We start from the raw sequence: 26377 nt of genomic DNA, 5'->3' as shown, positions 1-26377 counted from the left end.
GAGTGGAGGATGGAGAGGGGCGATGGCGCTGCAGCTGCAGGACGTTGCAGGGGCTGGGGGCGGGTAAGGCTAGTGTCGGGAGGAAGGTAGTGGTGGTAATGGCGGGGACGGGTGGCAAACAGAGCCCGAGCGAAAGCCTGAGAAGCTTCTGGTTGCCCCCCAGCCTCCTTTAGTCCCTGGCCCTCCAGTGGGGCGAGGAGGGAGCGCATCGGACAGGCATCTGTGTGATGGGCAGCGGTGCTTGTCACCTGAGCGTAGGTGCAACACTCAGCAAGGCACCTGGGTGGGACATAGGAGAAGGAAATCTCCACCGCAACCCCCCAAAACTCGACCCCAGTGCAAATCCGGCAGAAGTGGGCGGTGAGGCCCAGTGCCGCAGTCCCAGGAAAATGGCAGTGACACAGGTGGCAGCCACCTTCAGAGCGTCAGGCCCCCTCCAGTACATTTGCAGGTAGCAGCTTTGGTCAGAGGAAGGCGCATCTGCACTGATGGGTTCGCAAAAGCGGGGCGTTTGGACTGAACCCCTACTTTCAGCAGCGGGAGAGGCTGGAAGAGACTGGGCTCTTGCTACTTGGAATTCAACCCCTGGACTGTGGTGGAGTCTTGGTTTGATAGCCTCATTTTGGTGGCTATTTTTGACGGCTGTCACCTTATCCTCCACCCCTCTCTTTTTGTTGATGGGATTATCGACAAAGAATAAAATTCACCACGGTTAAGTGTACAGTTTGAGAAATTTTGGTAATTGTATAGAATCATTTAACTGCCATTAAACAACATAGAACAGTTCTATCATCCTAAAAGTTCCCTCCTACCTCATCGTTCTTCATGGTCTCCCGTGACCACACAGCCCCAGGCAACCCGTCGGCTGCCTTCTGTTACTAGGTTTCCCTTTTCCACAAAGTTTTCCAAATGGAATCAGTCTTTTTAAGTCTGGCATCGTTCACTTAGTATGATGTTTTGAAATTCAGCCACGTGGTTGTGTGTCTTCCTATCTTGTTCCAGGGTATGGAGATACCACACGTTTTGTTTATCCATTCACAAATTGGTGGACATTTGGGTTGTTCCCCGTTTTTGAAATTTACATGTAAAGTTGCTATGAACAATTTGTATACATTTTTGTGCACATAGGTTTTTATTTCTCTTTGGTAAATACCTAAGGAGTGGGAATGCTGGAGCGTGTGGTAAATGTCTGGTTAACTTCATGAGGTACTGCCAGACTATTTTCCGAAAGGGCTAACCTTTTACATTCCCACCAGTAATGTAGAAGAGTTCCAGTTTCTCCGCATCATGTTATGGGAAAAAACTGAGCAGGGTGATGGGGATTGGGAGCAGGTGCAATTTTCAATGGGGCCATGAGAGTAGGCCTGGCTGAGAAGGTGACCTTGAAACAAGGTCTCGAAGGAGCGGGGAGCAAGCCTCACGGATACCTGGATAGAGGCTCTGCGGTAGGGAGGAGGATAGCTGGTTCTAGGAGCAGCGAGGACACCAGAGTGACTGATTAGAGTGATCCAGAGAAAAGCTGTAGGAGATGTGGCCGGAGAGGAAACACGGGGCCATTTCCAAGTCTGGTAGCCTTGTGGACACTCGGGCTTTAACTCTGAATGATTCAGAGCAGCCTTACCTGAGTTTGCCACCCTGAATCCAGTGCATCAGATTCCTAGGGAGGGATATGTGTGAACCACATGTTTTAGCCTTCCCATGAGTAGCTTACCCCGGTCCCCATCCTGACACATTTCTTGGGAGGCCAAGGCGGGTAGATCACCTGAGGTCAGGAGATCCAGATCAACCTGGCCAACATGGTGAAACCCCGTCTCTACTAAAAATACAAGAAAAAAAAATAGCTAGCCGTGGTGGCAGGTGCCTGTAATCCCAGCTGTTGGGGAGGCTGAGGTAGGAGAATCTCTTGAACCCGTGAGGCGGAGGTTGCCGTGATCTGAGAGCATGCCATTGCACTCCAGCCTGGGCGAGAGAGCGAGACGCTGCCTCAAGAAAAAATTAAAATTAAAATTAAAAATTAAAAATTAAATAAAATAAAACTTTCCCAGTTCAGGTAACTGTGTGGTTCCTGTCTCCTGATTGGACTCTGAAGGACATGCCCATGCATTAACTACCTACAGTCTACAATTAATTAATATTTTGCTATGTCTTGTTTTTCACATATGGGAGCCTCTTATTAGTAGTGATCTCTGGCTGCACAGGTCAAAACAAGGCTCATCCTAGGGATAAAGGTGTATTCATTTGCGAGGGCTGCCACCAAGTATCCCAGACCCAGTGGCTTAGACAATAGAAGTTTGTTTTCTCACAATTCTGGAGGCTGACATTCAACTCAAAGTATTGGTTAGTTTGTTTCTTCTGCAGCCTCTCTCCTTGGCTAGCCAATGGCCATCTTCATGTTCACATGGCATCCCCTCTGTATGCCTGCCTGTGTCCCAATCTCCTCTTCTTATATAGACACCACTCATAGTGGATTGGGGCTCATCCCAGACCTCATTTTAACTGAATTATCTCTATAAAGACCCTGTCTCCGAATGCCATCACATTCTGAGGTACTGGGGGCTAGGCCTTCAGCATATGAATGGGGGGACACACAATTGAGCTCATCACAAAAGAGATCCAAAGAAAGGTATCCTGTGCCCTGTGCTTTCTGAGAAAGATGTGTTCCCTTGAGATTCTCAGAGGTAAAGATGCAACTAAGTCATTTCTTCTGCCCCCCAGAAAACAAAATGAGGTAGACATGTACCTCCCCAGAGGAGCTCCCTGACACTGCTGAGCAGGGTGTAAGAGGTGACACTGAAGGGTTGGAAGGAGGAGAGATGAGAGAAGAGAAAATCACGGAGCTTGAGTTGGTCTTTGCAGATGACTGGCGTCTCTGATAAGACGAGGCAGGGGATATTTAGAGTGCCCTGGAGGATCTGAGAATGCCCAGACCACTGAGTAAAACAGTGGGGACTGTGCCAGCCTTGCTGGAAGGGCCTTGCTGAGTGGTCTGGAGGTGAAGCAATGGTGCCCAGAAAGTGAGTGCAGCTCAGGAGGGAATCAGTGTCTCACAAAGACCAGGCAGGCTGCACACACCACCACCTACTAGGCCACGCGGGCTTTAGGAAATGTCATCATGGGACAGGAAGGCTGAGTGTAGGCAACTGCAGGACTTTGGAAAATTGTGGGCCTTTCTTAAGGGGCAGCTTCCACAAAACATGGAGTCAGTGCTGCCCTTTCCTCTTAAGTTCACAGTCCTGAGCGGGCCAGTTATGCAGCGGTGGCTTTCTTGGATTCAGAAGCAAGGGAAGGCTAACCACTCCCCAGATGATAACTCTAGCTCTGCCTACTACGGAGACCTCAGCCCACAGGGGACAAAGCTTACTCTTTTGGAAGAAGCTGCCTTTTACTGCATAATATGTAAGGAGAAAAAATACATTAAGTCCTGAAGAATGAACCTAGGGAACCATTAGGGGAGGGGGAAGCCTGGCCTAGCCCTCCTGCATCCTGGCTCTGTGAGTTCCCTGTTCAGTCAGACTATTGCTGGGGTCCGGGGATGATGATTAAATCACCTGCAATCAAAGGCAGATTCAGGCTAGCACTGGGAAACTGTTTTGGAATGCCTGAAAAAGAAGACCTGACATAAACACACAATAGATACCAGCACTGAGCTCTAACTGGACCCTTGACTCACTTCCTCACTACTTTCTCACTTTGTCGCTGTGCTTCCAAGATTTAGAAATAAGTACTTTTAGATCTGTCGTGGCTTAATGAAAGGTTTTCTTCACAGTCACATTTTATAAAATAAAAAGGAAGCTTGATCTCCCTGCCACACATGTTCACTCCACTAATGGATTCTCTTTCTGATACCATATTATTTGCAAGCCATTAAGTCTCTAGAGACTTTGCGGACACTCAGAATATATCTATAAGGAGAGTCACAGGGAGTGCAAAATCTTCAATTTGCAATTTCACTATCTTCATTTGAATTTCCTATTAGGCTTAATGATGAGGGGAAATCTAGAACAACAAGCTCATCATCTCTGATGGGGACGCAACTGACAGACCTGTAGCCTGCAAAGCACCACGGCCACCAAGTACAGTTGTTCAGTTGTGCACTGCACAAAGGTGCTGTTCAAAGGGAGTGCTACTCACATCATAGACATCTTCACTGTTTTGAAATATGTTCTTCTTTGTTGTCTCCAAAGGTGGGAGGTCTGTATGTTTTTTTTAATAATTTTTAAACAGATAGCAATAAGAAATCTTGCTTTAACAAAATTACTATATTATGATAGATGAGTGTAAAGTGTCCTTCTGATGGGTAGGTTCATATTGTCATTCAACTTACAAATGATTAGCAGCATAGTACATTAACATCATATTATTTTTATTGTGCTTTAGTTTACTTCTGCTTCCAAACAAGGAGGAGTTGACTGATAATCATGATTGGTGAGCATATTAAAAAAATGTCCATCTCCTTTGTATTAGAACACTGCTAAATTTACTCTCCATCTTACAATTTATGTCACCTGATACTTGTTACTTGCCCTAGATGGTATTATTAAGCTTTCAGCTTACGTCTATAGTACTTTCTATACCATACTATATATAAGATGAATCATTGAAAAATAATTGATAATTTTCCATTAATAATCCATTAAGTGTTACAAGGATAATTTTTAGAGATTATATTAGTGTTTTAAAATGTGATGTTTCAAGGTAACTTTATTCAAAGGCACCTTTTTCTAATCTGGACAAAGCCATTTTACACACTATCAGTGGCTCTCATAACCACCAAGAGCCTTAAACCAGCTGTCTTGATGGCATGTATGTGAGGATGTCTTGTTCTTTACCCCCATCCCATCCCCTTCCCTCCAGCTCCATGAAGGCAGGATTGGGAGCAGGGGTCCAACCACATGTAGTCTATAAACTCTCCAAAAGTGGTCACAAAAGTCTGGGCACGTCATGTGCTTTTACCTTTGTTTTAAGGCAACTGTCCACGAGGTTCATTGCATCTGTGCCTCTGAAAAGAGCAAAAATCATTGTTTTAGTTTGCAGCAGTGTTTCTCAAACTTTATCAAGTATTAGAATCATCTGGAGGACTTGTTAATACACAGATCCTGAACCTGCCCTCAGGATTTCTAATTCAGTAGGCCTGGAGCAGAGCTTAAGAATCTGCATTTCTAATGAATTGCCAGGGGATGCTGTTGCTGCTGGCCCAGGGAAGATACTTGGAGAATGACCGCTTTAGAATGTCAGCGGTGGCTGGGCACAGTGGCTCATGCCTGTAATCCCAGCACTTTGGGAGGTCAAGACAAATGCATCTCTTGAGGTCAGGGGTTCAAGACCAGCCTGGCCAACATGGTGAAACCCTTGTCTCTAATAAAAATATAAAAATTAGCTAAATGTGGTGACGCGTGCTTCCAATCAAAGTCACTTGGGAGGCTGAAGTAGGAGGACCGCTTGAACCCGGCAGAAGAAGGTTGCTGTCGGCCGAGATCGCGCTACTGCACTCTGGCCTGCATGATAGAGCGAGACCCTGTCTCAAAAAAAAAAAAAAAAAGTGTCAGTTATGGCTATGATCAGTGCAGGCCCACATGAGGCAGAACCCTGGGGATACACTAGGTTTCTAACCTCTTTACCAGCAGAGGGCAAGTCCACGTTTATTCCAACCTGTGTCAACAGTCTCTTTCAGCACAAGGTGGCAGCACCGGCATACAAATCTCTATATAAAACAGGGAGCCCTTAAATTTTAAATTCAATCACAAAAGCATGGGAAAGCCACATGAACTGCATTTATTCTATAAATTGCATGGTAACCTAAACCTGAAAAATGATAAAAATGTTTCTCTGTTAAGAACACATATCCATGCAAATCAGGTTTCAAGTATGAGTAAAACTAGACTGCATGGCAGACAGGAAGAGGAGCTGGATGATGTGCGGCCTCTCTCCTCTAGCCTGGCACCCCGGATGGGATTTCATACTTCTCTGTCTGGTGATTCAGAAATGTTCTTCTGTGGAAAGTCCTAGGCTGGATGCAGCAAAATTACCCGAGGTGCTTATTAAAAATGCAGATTCCCTCTCCTTTCATAGCCCATTCTGATTAAGTAGATATAGGATTAGGTACAGGCAGTTATCTTCTTCTCCTTTTTTTTTTTTTTTTTTTTTTTTTGAGACAGAGTCTTGCTCTGTCACTCAGGCCAGAGTGCAGTGGCATGATCTCAGCTCACTGCAACCTCCACCTCTCAAGTTCAAGCGATTCTCCTGCTTCAGCCTCCTGAGTAGCTGGGATTACAGGCTTGTGCCACCCCTCCCACCTAATGTTTTTGTATTTTTAGTAGAGACGGGGTTTCACCATGTTGGCCAGGCTGGTCTCGAACTCCTGATCTCAAGTGATCTGCCCAACTTGGTATCCCAAAGTGCTGAGATGACAGGCGTGAGCCGCCACACCGGCCACAGTTATCTTCTTAACAGGTGTCCCAGTTGATTCTAAGGCACAACCCTGTTTTGACTATCTGCATCTGTATGTTTAATAAACATAAAACCAGTGCTTAGCTATGAATATTTGGCTGTCTCTGCCTTTTACATAGTGGTTCTTTCTAGGTTCTGAACTCGCAGAGCAGTTAAAATGCAGAAAGAGCTACACTTTCCCATATGGTAGCTGCCAGCCACACGTTGCTAGTGGACACTTGAAATATCACTGTTCTGCATTGAGATGTGCTCTCAGTGTTAAATAACACCAGATTTCGCAGACTCCATAGGGGAAAAATAATGTAAAATATTTTCTTCCTAGCTTTTTATACTAATTACATGTTGAAATGATTTTTTAAATGTATTAGGTTAAATAAAAGATTTCTTAAAATTAATTTCACCTGCTTCTTTTCATGTTTTTAGTGTGACTACTAAAAATATTAAATTACATATGTGGCTCACAATATATTTCTATTAGACAGCATTGGTTAGAGGATGTAAACAGCTTTGGCAAGAACGGAGGCGAAAGTGGAAATCAGAGAAGCAGAGCCTAACAGGGCTCAAGGGAAGAAGTCTTGACCGCATGGAATTCTAACCGCATTCCTCCACCCAGGCCTCACATCCTGGCAGCCAGGCCTGGAAGACAAAAGTCCTTCAGCCTGTAGCCACTGCAGTGCTTCAGTAACAGTTTATCCACGGTACAGTTCCAACTTGAGCACATGCTGACTGCGAACACCCACTCTCCAAATAGGTTGAGTTCTGAGACAGACTGGATGTTAGTCACTTGCCGGCACTCAGAGGACATTTCACATAGGAAAAAAACGTGGTTCCTGCAGATGGTTGCTGGTATGTGGAGTGCCCCCCCCCCCCCGGGGCTTATTGAATCTGTGCAGTAGGTGAAATCTCTACTTTTACACAAAGGAAAGCTTGATGGTTTATCGTTAAACAAAACCGTACTTGTTTGTTTGTTGTTTATTTATATATAAGACTAAGAAAGAGTATGTTAAAATAGCTTCTCTGCAATACTAGTACTGTTTTCCAAGAAAGGCAGGTTTATACTTAGCGGTGGTCCTCAGTGGAGTCCCCAGACCTGCAACATCTGGGAACAGCTAAGAAATTCGAATCTCAGGCTCCAGTACAGACTGAAGAGATCAGAAACTCTATCTAGCGGTGGAGTCCAGCAATCCACCTGGAGACCAGCCCTCCAGGCGATTGTGATAATGCATCCTAAGATAGAGAACCACAGAGCCAGAGAAAGAAGAGGCCCTGTGAAGGGAGACCTGAGGGTATGGAGAGTTGTTGGCTCCAGTTTGGGCACATTCTCTCTCTCTTTCCATTTCTCTCTTCTCTCTTCCCCCTCCACCTCCCCCTCCTCCCTCTTCCCCTCCCCCTCCTCCTCCTCCTCCTGCTCCTTCTTCTCTTCTTCCTCTTCCTTCTCTTCTCCTTCTCCTTCTCCTTCTCCCTCCCTTCCTCCCTCCCTCCTGTCTCTCCCATCTGCTGTCACTGGGAAGCTGTGTGGTCAGCCAGTCAAAAAGAGCAGATTTTGGAGTCAGGAGTTCCAGGGTTCACAGTTGAGCTCCATTCCCTACTGGGTGACTGAGGGCAGTTTCTAAACTTCTCTGATCCTGTTCTGCCATCTGAAGAAGGGGAAAATAATACATAGTGTTACGATTGTTATTGGGAATCATGAGCTAATGTATGGAAAAGGCTGCATGTGGTTCTTCATGCAAAGAAGCAGATTATTGTCAGTTACATGTAGGTGAGGCATCCAAAACGCTAGTAGAAAAAACCTGAGCCTTTGCATGGTATCACTGTGTCCATCGTTACCTTATCTACACCCATAGCATGCTCGCTTTTTTTTTATAGAAATTACCTATTTTCCGTGATTAGTCAGTGGATCCACAATAATTTTATCTAATCTCATTCTTACTTACGGACTCATTAAAGTGTTATCAATCTTACGGAATTATTTAAAACCCGTGAACTCCCCCAAATAATGCTTGAGGGTTCCAACCTTCCCTGCCCCTTCACAAATCAGCTTCAGAAGCTGATTTGATCAAGTGAAACCAGTGTGTCTCGTACTTCATTCTCCCGGATTTGCTGCTTTTCTAAGTATGGTCTCACAAAATGTATACTGCTTTTTTTTTCTTTTAGTCTTCATGTTGTATATTAGATCCCTAGACTTACTTGTTCTACACATCCGCTGCTCTGTCTTCTGACCTACATCTGCATACTGCTTTAATAGAAGGGATGTTTGCAGACATGACTGTGATATTGGAATATGGAAGGATCCGTCCAGGGTCAGGAAGCAGCAGGCTGGCTTCATTCTCAGTGTTTGTTTCCCGGGTCTTTGAAGGAGAGGTGCTGCAGGGAAAAAGGTCGTGCATCAGGAAGTGTCATTTAAAAAGGACCTGAGTTGGCCTGAGTTATCATCAAATACACGCCATGGCTGTGCTCCCCACACGCCACCGTACACTAACAGGGCAGCAACCCTGATTGTCTAACAAGCAGCAGAGCCGCCCAGCAGCGACCACATTAGGAAGAAATCAGAAACCAAGACTCCGCTGGCTGTCACCCCTTACCCACTTGCTGTCAGGTAGAGTACTTGTTTGTTATTAACTGTCTACTTTCAGTATCCTGCACCTGGGGGTGAACATCATCGGTGCTAAGACTTTAGCCTATGGGGATCTCTGCTGAGCACTAAAACCATGGGCTTCCCCTTTAGAAGAGGCAGAAAATACACTTCCCAGGTTCTCACTACCAGCTCTGACATGCTGAACTGCAGTTGGAGAAGGAGGGTGAGGACTGGGCTCCCTTCCTGTCTCCTAAGCCAGGGCAGGGCTGGGCTTCTGGTGATGGCAGGAGAGAGAGAAGCAGGTAACTTCCCTGGAGGTGGAGGCTGAGCGGGGCAAGTTCCCTCTTCCAGGGACATTCCAGACATGACAGAGGTGCACAGGCACAGACGCCCTGCTGCTTTGGCAAGCTGGGCTGCTCAGAGCTGTGTCTACCCCTTCCCGGGACATGGACCGTGGGGAGTGTCTATACAGAACCATCTAGAAGAGTTCAGAGCCTTTCAAATTTCTTTTCAAATGCATTCCTGACTGAGGACACAGCTCAAAGCTGCCTCTCAGGCTTAGAAACACTTCTTAATTTTCACTGTCGAGGGCTAGCTTTGAGTCAGATCCTTTCACCTCATCAAAAACGTGTCAGCACACAAGCTCTCCGAAATTACTCGCTTGGCTTTCTGCTCAGGGTGACTGTGGTAAAGAGGTTACAGCCCACAGGCAAACCTCAGTAATTGGCCTTGGCCTGGAGCCACACCTTGGAAGCCATCTCCCAGCAGGAATGAAAGGAGTTTGGGGACAGGGCATCAATGTCTGCCCAAGGCAAAATAGGGCGAACAGTAGCCTGCCTGTGGCACCCTCCCCACCTCTCTTCTAGAGCAGTAACCCTTCATTTTCTCAGCCTCTGCATGGGAAGTCTCATTTAGGCTCCTTAGTTCACCCACACCTTGCTATGACAAACAAAAAATGATCACCATTACAATACATGGAGTCCTTGCTATGTGAGAAGCACTGCATCAGGTGTTTTCCATGTATCATCGTGATCTTCACAACAGCTCCTCAAGGAACACATCATAATGGCCCCTTTGGTGGGAACTACAGGGACCCAATGAGGCTAAGCTACCCTTTAAGGTACAATTGGCCAGACCTGGATTTGAACCCAAGCCAGTCTGACTCAACAGCGACTGTGGTTTCCCCGACACTATACCATCTACCATTCCCAGACTTCTCAGGCTTAGGCTATGTCTGGTTTCTGCGACATCATAAAATAAACATTAATTCATGAAGAAGCAAAGGACGTGAGCCATGGGAGTCATTGGGTAAATGAATATTGAATGACTGAATGGACCGGAGCTTCTATCAGTTCCCTCTCATCCAAAGACTCAGCACCTCCAAGGCTCAGATCCCCAGGGCGCTGCTACCTCAGAGATCTCTCCGGGCTCTGCTCACAGGCACTCACCCACTGCCTGACCTTGCAGGCTCCTGGAGTTAAGCCATGAGTGGTTTCCTGTCTCTTGACAACATCTACCCAGAACTCAGACTTTGGTTTTCCTTTGTCCCTAGACCACAGCCTGAGGCAGCCAAACCCATTTCCTTGGGGATCCAGCCCAAACCAGAGAGTGTGGATAGGCCGATGGAAGAATGTTGGACCAGCTTAAAGAATGGGCTGTTCTAAATCACGAATACTGTAGGAAGCGGCTCTAAGGACCACAGGGCTGGGGGTGCACAGGAAGGGGCCAGTGCATACAGGAGAGTGTTGGTTTTATTTTCAAATTTGTGCATCAAGGCTTTACCTACATTTTTCCATCTGAAATTAGGAAAATGGAAATAAGACACCCCTAGGAGTGCACCATAGCATGGCCTAGCATTTTTTCAAATGATCTTTACATTCAAGGATGATTTGGAGGAAATGGAGATGCTGATTATTTTGTTAAACAAATGCTGCCTGTTTAGAAACCACACACAGACAGCTCATGAAGTGGGAGAATGACTAATTGCTGTGGCTAAAATCAACTCCCTTCAGCACTGGACTCACAGGGGTCTTTCTCACAAGGCCCAATTATGCAAATTGCTAAAGCAGTCCCCCCACCCCACCCCCCGGCATGGCAGGAAGAGAAGCTGTTTCTATTCCTTAAAACTGTTTTATCTGGCCTGAGTAGGGCACAGAGGCGACTTTCCCTTGGGGCGTGCCTGTGCTCGTGACTGTGGGCAGCAGACAGACTGAGCTGTTTCTCCTCTGCCTGTCTACACCTGTTCTCCACTTGCTCACACCCGGCTCTCTCCTCCTCTAGCAGTGGCTGCTGCTTCCCAGTCTCCGCAGCTGCCCCTTCCCAGTGTCTTCACACTGCAGGGCCAGCATGCAGTCCTCCACCCTCTTCTTTCTCTTCCTCCCTTGGTGACTTCACTCAGTCTCTTGGCTTTCAATAGCGCCTGCCTCCGAGGACTCCTGCCCAGGCCTCTCTTCTGCACCCCTGCCCACATTTCCAGGTCCCGACGCGTCTTCTTCATCTTCAGGTCCAACAGCCTCCTAACTTCCTAGGTCTAATGTGAAGGGCTGGGTCTTCCCCCAAACGATTCCACAGGAACCTTTCTGTCTCAGTATTCTGTCTCAGATGCAGGGAACAGCATCCCCATCCTCCCAGGTGCTCCAGCCAAACACCATGGAGCAGTCTTTGACCTTGGTACCCCTCCTCTGATGCCCAACCTATCATCTATTGGGACATCTGTTGGCTTCAAAATCTATCCAGAACCAAACTCTTTCTCAATCCCTCCATTACCATTGCTCTCCTCATTTCACTCAAAGTAAAAGCCAAAGTCTCCACAATGGTCTAGAAGGCACTACCAGGCACTTTCCCTCTGACCTCACCTCCTACTCTTCTCCTCCTTCTAACTGCTCCAGCCACACTGGCCCCCTGGCTGTTCCCCAGACACACCAGGCACCTCCCTTCACCTTAGGACCTTGGCGCTGGCTATTCCCACCTCCTCAGGACTTTGGTCAAATATCACCTGCCCGGTGAGCCCTGCCTGGTCACCTCCAGGAACCAGACCCTAGAGTGAGCAAGCCCTAGATCCCCAAGCTTGTACTCTCAATTTCTTGCCTTCCATATGAACTCATAACTCTATATAGAAGGTTATCACCTTCTAACGTACTTGGCAATTTACTTATTTATAATAGTTATTATTTATTGCCTGTCTCATCCACAAGAATGTAAACTCCATGAGAGAAAGGATTTTTTTCCCATTTTGTTCACTATGTATCCCAAAGGACTAGAACAGTTTCTAGGCACACAGTAGGCACTTGATAAATATTTACTGATGAATGAATGAATACTACACAAACACCTTGCTGTTTCATCTGACTGACACCTGGACCCTGAGTAAGGCACAGATGTGGCTTTCACTCGGGGTGTGCCTGTCCCTGTGGAATCTTAATAAGGGAAACACCATCCCAGGATTCCTGCTGGTGGAGGCCACTAGCATCCCGCTGACCTTTTTTTTTTTTAATGTAATTTAATTTTTATTTTCATGAATACAAAATAGTTGTACAGATTTCCGAGGTGCATGTGATACTTTCATACAAGCATGCAATGTATAATGATCAGATCATGGTGGCTGAGGTATCCAGCACCTCAAGCATTTCTCATTTGCTTGTCTTAGGAGTATTCCAATGCCACTCTTCTCATTATTTTGAAATATACAATAAATTATTGTTAACTATAGTTATCCTATTGTGCCACCAAACACCAGGTCTTATTCCTTCCATCCAGCTATATTTTTGTGCCCATTAACTAATCTCTCCTTATCTCCCCTCCCCGCTACTATTCCCAGCCCCTGATAACCATCATTCTACTCTCTACCTCCATGAGATCAAGATTTTTAGCTCCCACAGTATGAGTGATAATGTGATATCTGTCTAACTGTGCCTGGCTTATTTCAATTAACAGTGTCCTCCAATTCCATTTATATTGCCGCAGATGACAGGATTTCATTTTTTATGGCTGAATAATATTCCATTGTGTATATCTGCCCCATTTTCTTTGCCTATTCATCCATTGATGAACATGTAGGTTGATTCCATATCTTGGCTATTGTGAATAGTGCTGCAATAAACATGGGAATGCAAATATCTCTTTGATATACTTACTTCCCTTCTTTTGAATATATACCCAGCAATGGGATGCCTGGATCATATAGTAACTCTGTTTTTAGTTTTTTGAGAAATCTCCATACTGTTCTCCATAGTGCTTGTACTAATTTCCATTCCCACCAACAGTGGACAAGGGTTCCCTTTCTCTTCATCTTCACCAGCATCTGTTATTTTCTGTCTTTTTGATAACAGCTATTTTAATTGGTGTAAGATGATATCTCATTGTGGTTTTGATTTGCATTTCCTTGATTAGTGATGTTAAGGAATTTTCCACATACCTGTTGGCCATTTGCATGTCTTCCTTTGACATATGTCTATTCAGATCTTTTGCCTATTTGTAAATTGGATTTTTTTGTTGTTATTGAGTTGTTTGAGCTCCTTAGATATTTTAGTTATTAATCCCTTGTCAAATGAATAGTTTGCAAATATTTTCTTATGTTCTGAATGTTATCTCTTGACTTCATTGATGGTTTCCCTTGCTTTGTAGAAGCTTTTTAGCTTGCTATAATCCATTTGTCCATTTCCTGCTTTAGTTGCCTGTGCATTTGAGTCTTATTCAAGAAATCTGTGCCCAGACCAATGTCCTGGAGAGTTTTCCCAATGTTTTCTTCTAGTAGTTTCATAGTTTCAGGTCCTCACTTTAAGTCTTTAATCCACTTTGATTTGATGTGTGTATATGGTGAGAGATAGGGGTCTAGTTTCATTCTTCTGCATGTAGATATCAGTTTTTCCAGCACCATTTATTTAAGAGATTTGTCTTTCAGCAATATATGTTCTTGGTCCCTTTGCTGCTGACCCTTTTTTCAAACACAACCAAAGCCATCTTGTCCATGTGTCCATGAGTTCTATTGTTGTAGAAACAGCCCCATATATCTGAAATGAAGCTGAAAAAAGGTATAAGAAATTCATTTCTGCCAGCTTGAATATCCAGCTCATCACACTCAGCCAACTCTCCTAACCTAGCTTGCCAAGAGCCACACGCCCACTTTGGGGACAAGAGACCCTACCAGAACCCTGGAGATGGGCATATTTGGTCACTGATTCTCCTTGGCCCTCATGGCTATGGACTGACCTCAATTCTCTCCAATTTCACTGCCTTGCAAATGTTTTGTTGTTGTTGCATCTACTTCCCACACTGGTGTGCATACAGTATTCAAACGGATGGCTTGAAACTTTTTTTGAGACAGAGTCTCATTCTGTTGCCCAGACTGAAGTGCAGTGGTGTGATCACAGCTCACTGCAGGATTGACCTTCCCCAGCTCAGGTATCCTCCCATCTCAGCTCCCCAAGGACTTGGGACTACAGGTATGCTACCACACCTAGTAAATTGTTTTTGTTTTTGTTTGTGATAGAAACAGGGTCTTGCCGCGTTTCCCCAGCTGGTCTTGAACTCCAGAGCTCAAGCCATCCACCCGCCTTGACCTCCCAAAGTACTGAGATTACAGGCATGAGCCACTGCTCCTGGCCCATCCCAAATCTCTTCATCTCTCTGTGCCTCAGTTTCTTCATCTGTAAAATCAAGATTGTGATAATAGTACCCAGCTCACGGGCTTGTGGTGAAGATTGATTGAGTTGATAGTACAAAGTGCTTAAAACAGTGGAGGGCATACAGTAAGCACTCAGTAAGTATTAACTATTATTAGTAGTATTGTTATTATCATTACTATTAACATTAATTAATATTAATGCTAAACACAGTATCTGATTTGGATTTTTATTCCCAGCACCTAGTACAGTACCTGGGATAGAAAGTGCTCAGGAAAAGTTTGCTGGATGGATGAATAAATAAATAAATAAATAAATAAATAAATAAATAAATAAGGATGAGCGATTTCAATGCAGGGGCTGTATGTCTTCGTCTCTGTTTAGTACAAACCTAGTCCCTAATAATTCTTTAAAAATGCATGCTGAATTTTGAATCAATGGCACACGGGAAAGTTTCTGCATTTATCTTCTACAGTACAGAAAGCCTTGGAGGAACATAAAAAAACCAAAATCAGTGATAGCATTGAAGGAGTGGGGGTGGTGCCTAAGAAACTCTGGGAGATGGGGAGACCAAGTTGTGACTTTGGGAACAATTTTTAACTTTTCTAGGTTTCTGTGTTCTCCTCTATCAAATGGGGCTAAGATGAGTCTCTGGATCCTAAGAGGGCTAAACCAAATAATGCTTGCAAAGTGCACAGTTCTAGGCCTGGTACCTGCTAACTGCTCATTCAATAAGTGTTGGCTTTAAAACCATGTGTCAAGTACGGCTGACACATGCCCCTCTGCCCATCAGGCTGCAGGGCTTGACCAGAAGGTGAGGGGCCCTGATTTATGGGACAATAGCCAACTACCCACGGGCCCATCTTTCTACCCCATCTTTCTAAATATCTTAACCAGAGGCTTCTCTTTCTTGTGCCCTCTTACCCATGATCCAGGGACAATCTAAGCAAGTTCCTGCTACTATAACCAGAACTTCTCTAATTGTCATGTGCAAGGTATTTCTCCAAAACCTTTCAAAGAAGTTCAGACAAGTCGTACCCCTTCAGCAGACTTTAAAATGAAACTGGGCATTTTCCACTGGTTTCCTCACCCCCAACTTCCTCCCTTGGACCCTCTCCAAGTCTACGCAGCTGATGGTGTCTTGGAAAGGAGACTCGGAGCGTGATGAATCGAGCATTCAGTCACAGATTATATTCATCTTTATGCTTGCTCAATATAAACCAAACTTTTGCCTTAGTTGGTTTAAATCCAGAAAATACCCAGCAGTTTATAACTTATCTCTGACCATTCTATGAGGGCTGTATGATTAATCTTTTTTGATGTCTTTTTTTTTTTTGAGACAGAATATTGCTCTGTCACCCAGACTTGAGTCCAGTGGTATGATCTCAGCTCACTGCAACCTCTGCCCCCTCAGGTCCAAGCGACTCTCATGCCTCAGTCTCCTGAGCAGCTGGGATTACAGGCACCCATCACCACGTCTGGCTAATTTTTGTATTTTTTAGTAGAGACAGGGTTTCGCCATCTTGGCCAGCCTGTTCTCAAACTCCTGGCCTCAAGTGATCTGCCCACCTCAGCCTCCCAAAGTGCTGGGACTACAGGTATGAGCCACCACATCTGGCCTAAAATGTCATATATTTTGAACTGATTGACTTCTCCAAAAACTTATGGTTATTAGTTGAGAGAGAAAACTTGAGAGAAAGTTTCCCTGCACTTGGATGAGAGGAAATTAGAACAGCCTCCATCTCTGGTGCTGGGGAGTATCAAACAAGGGGAATTGGGAGAAGGATGGGGGCAATGGCATAGCTCTTTGCCTTTCAAAATTAAAAATGGGATGCTGCTTTATATTACAGATCTAAGGAATTAGAAGAGCAGCAAACCAAGCAACTAAGTTTGTTCTCTTTGCATAAACTTTAAAAAGCCAGCTTAAAAGTTCTCAAGCTTAAAATTTGAAAAATGAAAACAAATGCATGACATGTCAGAGGGGATAATTCCTACATTTTTGGAAATGTTCTCATGTTTTCTCCATTTCATCCTATGAATGAGAATGCCATCAAAGGGGAATAATGCTATTCGTAGAGTGCTCATCACCACAGTAACCATTGGGCATCTCTACCCTTTACTATCTTCATTTCAATTGTAATAAATGAGTTACAAATCTATATCTGGGGCCCTAGTTATGTATTTACCATATGTTCACACCACACACACACGCACACACACACACACGCACATATGTGGTGACTAAGACTAAGAGTGAGCCTAAAAGAATGATTTGGAGCGGGAGCTGTTGGAGGGAATGGTAGGAAAATAACAGGGATTCACTCAGTCTCATTTTCTACTAAATTTCAATAAGGAGAAGCATGCTCAGCAAATGTTTGTTGACTATATGAATAAATGAAATGGTGCATTTAACCAGAATTGCATATTTAAATATGGTGGTAGTGTGTACAATATTAGAGGAAGGAAATGCAGGCAACAAGGAGAAGGCTTCTGCGATGATCTATAACACTGTGATATTGCCATTCTGTGCAAAGTTGCTCACATTTTGACATTCGTGCTCATTTTTAATTCCCAAAAGCAATCAACTGACCTTTCAACTTCCTTTTATTACTGTAAAATATATGTAATAGATACCCTCACCCCATTCCTCACTCACCCCCCAATTAGCTTTACCTGGTGCCTAATCCACAGTTCATCCCGGACTCACCCTATCCCTCCTTAGACTTCTCTGTATCCTTTACCCGATCCTTCCAGGTGTCCAAACAGTGTCATCCGGTGTCCTGACATTGGGGCCCCAGTGGATTGACCCACGGTGGAAAGGAAGAGTGAGAAGAAATCAGAAGGAAGAATTCAGGAGTTGTGGCAACAGAGTGGATGTAGCAGAAGGGACACAGAGAGTGCCTAAAGATGACTCTTTGGTCAGCATGTGATGAAAAGAACGAAGACATTGGGGAAGTGGGGAGCAGAAGCGGATGTGGGCCCAGGAGGAAAAGAGTAGGTTTGGACTGGGGTATGCTGAGGTCAGTAGCAACATCAAAGTCCTGAGCACCCTCATGTTGTTGCAGATTCCAGACAGCAGAGAGAGATGGCAAAAGATGCATGGAAGAGAGACACAGCAGGGTCGGGTTCTGGCCTCAGGAGCCAAGGGGGAAGTGCCTGAGAAGGAGATCCCCAAATGAGGTCTGTGTCAATGAGGTCATTAGGGGACTGGCTTCCATGTATGCCAGGCCATACTTCCTGGATTCCCAGCATTGAGAAGACCAAACGCTTCTACACATTTATTATTGAAGCCCCCTGCAAGTTGAAGGCAGAGGAAGTGGCCAATCTCCTAAGCCGTGTGTGACTGAGGCAGTTGTCAGAACTGTGACGAGGGAAATGCTCATTATTGTATCCCTCACTTGGCCAAATAAAGAACTTCTTAGAATTCTTCCCCTATGACAAAACAGGGCTGTGATTTGGAAAGCTGCAGGCAAATTTGCTAGGGCCACGGTAACCCAGCACCACAGACTGGGTGGCTTCAAGACTGGATGGCTTCAACAGAAAGTTACTGTTGCTAAATTCTGGAAGCCAGAAGTCCAAAATCAAGGTACTCGCAGGGTTAGTTCGATCTGAGGGCTGCGAGGGAAGGCTCTGTTCTAGACCTCTCTCCTAGGCTTGCAGGCATTGGTCCTGATGTTCACAGCGCATCCTTCCTGTGCCTTCACATCGTCTTCTCTCTGAATGTATCTCTGGGTCCAAATTTCCCTATTTTAAAATAAGGAAATCAGTCCTATTGGGTTAGCGCCCTCCCCCACTCCTTCACTTTAACTTGATTACCTCTGTAAAGACCCTACCTCCAAATAAGATCACATTCTGGGTACTGAGGGCTAGGACCTCAATATCTGAATTCAGGGTGGGTGGGTGCACAATTCATTCCATAACATTAAGAAGGAAGGAATGAGTGCCCACGGAATCACACGCTCACTTGGGGAGAGTTCAAAGTGTGCAGAGCGGGTGGTCATAGCCTTGCCTCAGGCCTTCGGAAATCCCCTGAATCTGGTTTTCCCAGTTCTCATAATCTCATTTCACCAAAATACGGCATCTCAATACATTCCATGCATTTCTGGTGTCAAACTCATTCTGGTGAATGCTAAGCAATGTCCTAACTACGTCTTAACTGGGTGGTTTAACTGGTTTGGTTAACATAGATCTCTGAGGCATTTCACCCATTCCTTAAGCCTAAACAAATCTCATCCAGGTGTTTAAGATATTGCACAATATTAGACCATTTGAAGCTCCATATCCTTGGGGCAATCTAGGTTGGTGATGCAAGTGGCTGGTAACTGTTCTCAGTCTCATCGCCATAACGGAACCCTGTGTCGTGTTCCTCCGCACTGGTGTGAGGGACACTACTACGTGAGGCAGAGTTTGCACTCAGGACAGATAAATATGGACTCATGCACAGATTCCAGCTGAGTCCCTCCAGTGTGCTAGGTACTATGTCCAGCCCCCCAGGATTCACCTGTAAGCCGGAGTCTTTTGGATGAGAGAGGGAATTCTCATATATCCACAGGCAGATGGAATTTACAAGTGGAAAGACCTAGAAGTTCAGAGACAGGGGGACTGAACCTTTTGCTTTCAGTCAGAATCTTTGCTTACGGTTGTGCAAATGTTTGCACTGGTGGGTTTCTATGCCATAATGTGCTAAATATTTTTACATTACCCTTGCACATAAGCATACTGTTGGGAGGGAAAATGAAGAGGGTAGAGTTGGTAACAAACTCAAGCTAAAGAAATGGGATTTGGATGGGTACTAAGTCCAAAGAATTAACTTGAGGAAAATGAACCAGGATTCACACAGGAGTTTTGAAACATCTCAATATCAGGACCCCTTTACCCTCTTAAAACTTACTTCGTGAGGACCTTAAAGAGCTTTTGTATGTGTGATTTATGTGTATTAATATTTACTATATTAGAAATTAAAAGTAAGAAATGGCTGTAATATGTGTTCATTCATTTAAAATAACGATAACAAATGATTTTTTAACATTAATAATGTTTTTCATGAAAAGTAACTATATTTCCCCCAAACCCCACAAAATGTAATGATAAGATTGGCATTGTGTTATATTTTTAGAAATTTATTTAATGTCTGGTCTCAGAGAAGATGGCTAAAATCTCATATCTACTTCTGTTACTTATGTTGTTTTGACTGAAGTATAAAAAGAAAATCCAGTCTTACACAGTAAAGTCAAGTCTTAGACAGATATATAGTTGGAAAAGGCAGGATTTGCGATCTCACAAAAAGAACCTAGGGACCCCCAGTGGTCCCCTGGCCACATTTTGAGAATTGTTGGACTAATAGTGGTTTTATAATCTTATTATATCCTGATTGGATTTCTCTTTCTAACTACACCATTAAATGGAAACCCACATTTCCGAATTTTAATCCATAATATGAAATTTTAGATACGGATTAGTGTCATATACATACATGCAAAGTCTTAACTCTTTCTACCTCCATGTTTAAGAAGTCGGTTTTATTATAACAGTCACTTTTTTTTTTTTTTTTTTGTGACAGAGACTTGCTCTGTACTCCAGGTTGAAGTGCAGTGCCATGACCTTGGCTCACTGCAACCTCTGCCTCCCGAGTTCAAGCGATTCTTGTGCGTCAGCCATCCGAGTAGCTGGGACTACAGGCACGCACCACCACACCTGGCTAATATTTGTATTTTGAGTAGAGACAGGGTTTTGCCATGTTGGCCAGGCTGGTCTTGAACTCCTGGCCTCAAGTGATCTGCCTGCCTCAGCCTCCCAAAGTGCTGGGATTGTGAGCATGAGCCACTGCACGAGACCTAAAAGTCACTATCTTTTAGTTTGTTTGCAGTGAAAATAATAGTTTAAAAAATAAATTAGAAACAGACACTATTGCCCATTATCTATATTTAATCACAGAAATATTTCTTAATGCTTCCAACTCCGAAGTCCCAGACATTCTCAACTATGTACTGTAGTTATAAATAATATGAAGGCTGGAGCACAGTGGCTCACGCGAGTAATCCCAGCACTTTAGGAGGCTGTGACAAGCAGACTGCTGGAGCCCAGGAGTTCAAGACCAGCCTGGGCAACATAGTGAGACCCCTCCCCCGCCTCATCTCTACAGTAAATAAATTAGTCAAGTGTGGTGGCATGTGTCTGTAGTCCCAGCTACTCAGGAGGCCAAGGTGGGAGGATCTCTTGAGCCCAGGAGGTCAAGGCTGAAGTGAGTTGTAATTGCACCACTGCATTCCAGCTTGGTTGACACAGCGACAGCCTTTTTCAACAAGAAAAAAAAAAAAGAAAGAAAATATGTATCCCTGCACCATAGGAAATAGGAAGTATTGTGTGACTTTTTCTTGGTCTTTCGAGGAACTATGTCATGTGAATCATGATGACTGCTGAAAATGCATAGGAAGATAAAGAAAAGTGACTTGTTGCTCAACTGTTTCAAGCCCAACTCTGAGTACCAAACTGTGGCTCCCTAAACTAACCCAGAGGGCTTGACTCTGACAAAGCTCTGGCTGTAGCCATAAGATTGACCCTCAAAAATCTTACCTGAGATATCGACGGTCTCACTCTGAAAGCAGACCACAAATTGTGTTTATAATCTAGTGGTTTGCAGGATATGATGTACTACTTAAAACAGTGAATAGGGTGACCAAGTTTGGTGCAACTAGTCTGCAGATGCCAGAAAGGCTGAAGAAGCCTGCATGAAACTAAGTTTCTGGCCAATGGTTCCAGCCTAATCTCAGACCCTGGGAACAGAGAAGCACCGCTTCGTCTCCTCCTGCAGGTAGAGATTCACTGCATTCACCTTCCTAAGCTCCCCTGCCACCAACCTTGGGCACCTTTTGCATCCTATAAAGGTCCTCTCCTTGAGCACCTGCTGCTTTTCCCTGTGCTTGTCCTGTCTCACTCAGGTCTATGATTCCCCTGACAACACTCCCCGCCCCCCCCATCTCAGCTGTCGTTCTCAGCCTCGCTATCCACTCTCATTCCTCACCTGAGTGTTCCAGCAAGATCACTGTTCTACAGAAGCTCAACCTTCAAACTTGCAATACACATTACCTGGGTCCTGCTTCGTCTCTGTGCTCTGTGCTCAGCCCTGGTGTAAGATCAGTGTTCCTGTCACTCCATCTCCTTTTCCAGGGATATTTGCATCTTTAGTAGTAGGCTTCATTGGTGGTCCTTCAGTGGAGTGTCACAAAGAGAAGGGAAAACACTCAGGTACTATGAGGAGAAATGTTGGGTACTATTGAGAAATCACAAGGACACCTCTCACTCCTACCCCCAAAGCTACCTTAACTTATTCCTGTCAAGACAGGAGGGTTGGCCAGGTGGGGTGGCTCATGCCTGTAATCCCAGCACTTTGGGAGGCCGAGGCAGGTGGATCACCTGAGGTCAGAAGTTTGAGACCAGCCTGGCCAACATGGTGAAACCCGATCTCTACTAAAATTACAAAAAATTAACCAGGCATGGTGGCAGGTGCCTGTAATCCCAGCTACTTGGGAAGCTGAGGCAGGAGAATCACTTGAACCCAGGAGATGGAGGTTGCAGTGAGCCAAGATTGTGCCACCGCACTGCAGCCTGGGAGACACAGCAAGATTCCATCAAAAAAAAAAAGACGGAAGGGTCATGCCCCAGAAAACTCAACTCGAGGTCTTTGATTTGGTGTGAATTTCCCTACTTTCTTTGCTTGAAAGAAACCTGTCCTACTTTTTCTAGACTTATTTGAAGAAAAACTAATAGTGATTTCCAAGCTTCAACTAAGAATTTGTAAAGCATAGCCTATAATATCTGGCATTGTTTCCTCCAGGGCTGCTAGAGGGGCCAGGGAAAAGCCCAGGAACTTCAGGAAGGGGTTTCTTGCTGAGTGTCAATGTGTTTTTGCAACAATGACAAAATGATATTGTGCTTTTAACACTTGATAGGAAAGGATACATTTCTTTTTGCCTCCTGGCAAATCACTGAATCTAGGGCAGTATCCATCAGGCTGAACTTTTCCAATACACACTCACCTTTCCTTTGTGTTTGTTTTTTCTTGATAATGATTCCATTCCTAAGTTTTCTTCTTACGTTTATGTCTCTCCTGGATGTTATGCAGCCATCCAATGCTGAGTATGACACTCCACTGAATCACAGTAAGAATAGTGTTGATCTGCGTCTTCATTGCATCCATCAGTAGATTGATGCCCAGACAGATTTCATATGGAGTAGAACTGGCTGTGAGGTTTTCTGAGATGACTGATGGATTAGGCCTCTCACTCATGGAAGGTTTCATAACCCCAGCTTATCTCCAGAGAAGGCCTCATGTGTCAGTCAAAGGTGAAAGAAGATATTCCGTTCTCAATTTTAGTGTCCCATAAAAAAGATTGGGCAAACACAGAGGAAAAGGTACTGTGTTTACTTTTAAAGAAATGTTACAGTTTTATAGTTACTGGATTGCATTCATGAATTGAGCTGTGGATTAGGAATAATAGGACCTAATGATATAATGTGGTTTATTTAAAAATGTAAACACACACTCATATTTCATGGAGCAATAGAGGAAAATTTCTTCTGAAAGAGCAAATATGCTGAGGAAAATCAGACTCATGAATTCCTGCACATTCCTAGCTTTATGACCCCATGGTTTTATTTGGTTAATGTTCACTTTCCACAGTTGGCTACCAAAATAGCTTTCCATTCCAAGGTTGTTACTGCAAAGTAAGGAGCTCAAGTGTCCCTCTCACACTTCACCGGATATTAATTGTTCAGAGCTCTTGCCCTCCCTTTCGCAATGTTCCTGATTTTCATACTTCCGATTGAGAAACTACCACACACACTGAGGATATCCTGCTTGGTCAGCAGGCTGGCTATTCTAAGTGGCAACTCTCAGGGGAGATGTCTTCAGTACTTCTCCAGAGTGTTGCTTTGGGGGGCACTCCTGTGCCGTAGTAGTTCTGATGCTTATCAGATCCAGATCATTCTACTAACAATGGTCTTGAGCCAACATTTGTCATTCAAAGGTTGCTCTCTTATTGAATTGCCATGGCTAGGCGATCAAGTTATTTAGAAACAGTGGACACTTTTAGATGTGCTTTCATGGTGATTATATGGTTTTACATGAAGTTATGCAGGAAAATATCTTTTAGGAGCCCCAGATACTCAATGAGGCACCATCACATTGAACAGAAATAATTGCAAGTAGGAAGGTGATTTGAGGAAGTGATAATCCCCCAGTGGAATCTGGTTTTGAACTGTGACGTCTTACAGCATTTCACGATTGTTTTGTTAGTGCCAGGAAATCTGATCTGGGAGAAACGTTGGCACTTTTACTAAGGCTCACATCATTAAAGTTTATTTCTTTATTTGAGGGAGAGAGCTTGTTCCAAATTGGAGAAAACCAAGAGAACAGTTAGTAGGACTTAACTTCTGACTCTGTTGATGTCTTAGTTATTTATTGCTGTGTAATAAACGACCCTAAAATTTAGTGGCTGAAAACAAAAACCATTTTATTGTTCTTGATTCCGTGGGTCAGGAATTCAGACAGGGCTCAATAGGGATGGTTCACCTCTGCCCCACATGGTGTTGCCTGGGGCTCAAAGATCTAAGATGACCTCACTCACGGGTTTAGGCATTGGTGCTGGCTGATGGTGGGGGTAGCTCACTTCTCCTCCAAGGGCCTCTCTCTTTTTTTCTCTCTCTCTCTCTTTATCTCCCCCCCCCCCACAACTCCCTCACCCCACCCTTCACTCTTGCTCTCACTCTCTCTCTGTGGTCTCTCATCATTCAGCAGTCGTATTTACACTGAGGTAGCTGGCTCACCAAAGGAACTGGAAATGCTCTCAAGGATCAGGAATCAGTGTCACTTCTCCCACATTCTACTGACCTGACCAAAGTAAATCTCAGGATCAACCTAGAATCATGCAGAGAAGAAAGACTCCGCTTCTTGGCTGAAAGAGCTGCATGGTACACAGGGTTTGTTGGTGGCCATTTTTTGCAGAAAAGCACTACAGTGGCTGACTCCTGGCAAGGTGTTTCTAAGTTCCTTCACTGGACAAATTAATATTAGCCAATTCTCTTAAAGAAATAGAGTTATCTTATTTGGTGGACTCCCAAATGCCATCCACACTGTGTGTAAGATGCACATTGTTTTATGCATTGTTTTAAAAGAAAGCCACCAAAAAAGGGACATGATATCAATTGTTAAGATCAATTTCAGAGATACTAAATGATGAAGGAAATATGCGTATTAGAATTAATAAAAATGGTAGTTATTCACTATATAACTCAACAGAATTTAAAAATGAATGGATAAAAATCTGAGGTGTAAAAATAGGTCACTCTTTTGATCACTGAGTCTATTAATTGAGTATCAACTTACACAGATCTTATCCTGACTAAGGTGCTGATGATCTGGCCTACTGTCTAGTAGAACAGGGCCTTAAGGAACCATTATTTCTCCCCCAACCCCTCATCAAACCATGAGGAAAAGACTGATGAGGAAAACAAGCAATGAATCAGTAAAATGAACATTTTAAAGAATAAGAGATCCTGCGAGTGTCTGGGGGGAAATAAAGAAGGTGATGAGGGAGAAGAATAAACCACCTCCTTTAGACAGGGGTGGCTACTGAAGGGCATCTGAAGAAAGGATGTTGAAGCAGAGACCTAGGGATTAAAAAGGACCAGCCATGCAAAAAGCAGAGGAAGGTGCTTGTATTAGTCCATTTTCACGCTGCTGATAAAGATATACCTGAGACTGGGTGATGTACAAAAGAAAGAGGTTTAATTGGACTTACAATTCCACATGGCTGGGGAAGCCTCACAATCAAGGTAGAAGGCAAGGAGGAGCAAGTGCCATCTTACATGGATGGCAGCATGCAGAGAGAATGAGGAAGACATAAAAGCAGACAGCCCTGATAAAAACATCAGATCTCGTGAGATTTATTCACTACCACAAGAACAGTATGGAGGAAACCGCCCTCATGACTCAATTATCCCCCACTGGCTCCCTTCCACAACATGTGGGAATTATGAGAGTACAATTCAAGATGAGATTTGGGTGGGGACATATAGCCAAACCATATCAGTGCTCTAGACCAGGCAGAGGACACAATAAGTACAAAGGTGCTGAGATGGGAAAGAGCTTGGCACATTCTTAGAATTGAAAGTAGATTGGTTTCATTGGAGCACAAAGAGCAAATTCCTCCATTAAACATCTGTTTAAATATCTGCAAAGCAAAACAACCACAACAAAAACCAACTAGATCCAGAATTTTCCAAGTCTATCAACATCTTTGGGAGGAAAAAAATGAGCCCCATAGTAGGTTTTCTAAACTCTCTTACTCGCCAGATGTTGAGAATGTTTCTTGGGTTTATAGGAGGTTATTCATTATGGCACTGTTTCTTAAACATGAGTAATGAAGTAACCCTTTAAATGGAAAAATATTATAAATCATTAGTGTGGACAAATCATTTTAATTATGTTTCTTTAAGATAAATGAAGTGTAAATGCTGAAAATGCATAGCTCTTATGCAAATCTAAGAGTAAATCAAATGTATAAATTAAACACAAACTAAACTACAAAACTAACAAAATGAAAATTATCAATATTAATTCAGAGTAATGGTTGATGTTATTTGCTGCCACTAACTTGTTGATGTTTGGTTTAATAGTAGAAAATAAACTGATGTATTTAGTTTTACTTGTTGCAAATGTTGGCCATTGGAACTA

The 26377-nt window shown here is 44.0% G+C and overlaps 1 long non-coding RNA gene across 1 annotated transcript in view; it reads right to left on the bottom strand.

Moving 5' to 3' along the window:
* Positions 1-4342: 4342 nt before the first annotated feature.
* The window catches only part of LOC114676967 (uncharacterized), a 251064-nt gene continuing 229029 nt past the window's right edge, over positions 4343-26377 (bottom strand). The window contains exons 3-4 of the long non-coding RNA XR_003728215.2: positions 8635-8811; positions 4343-4999 (exon numbers count right to left, since the gene is read on the bottom strand). This is a non-coding gene — a long non-coding RNA (uncharacterized LOC114676967). The remainder of the gene's footprint in view (positions 5000-8634; positions 8812-26377) is intronic.

This window comes from Macaca mulatta, chromosome 3, assembly GCF_049350105.2.
Source record: "Macaca mulatta isolate MMU2019108-1 chromosome 3, T2T-MMU8v2.0, whole genome shotgun sequence".
NCBI classification, from domain to species: Eukaryota; Metazoa; Chordata; class Mammalia; order Primates; family Cercopithecidae; genus Macaca; species Macaca mulatta.
The sequence above is the reverse complement of the archived record's forward strand: the minus strand, read 5'-3'. Positions and strand labels throughout refer to the sequence as shown.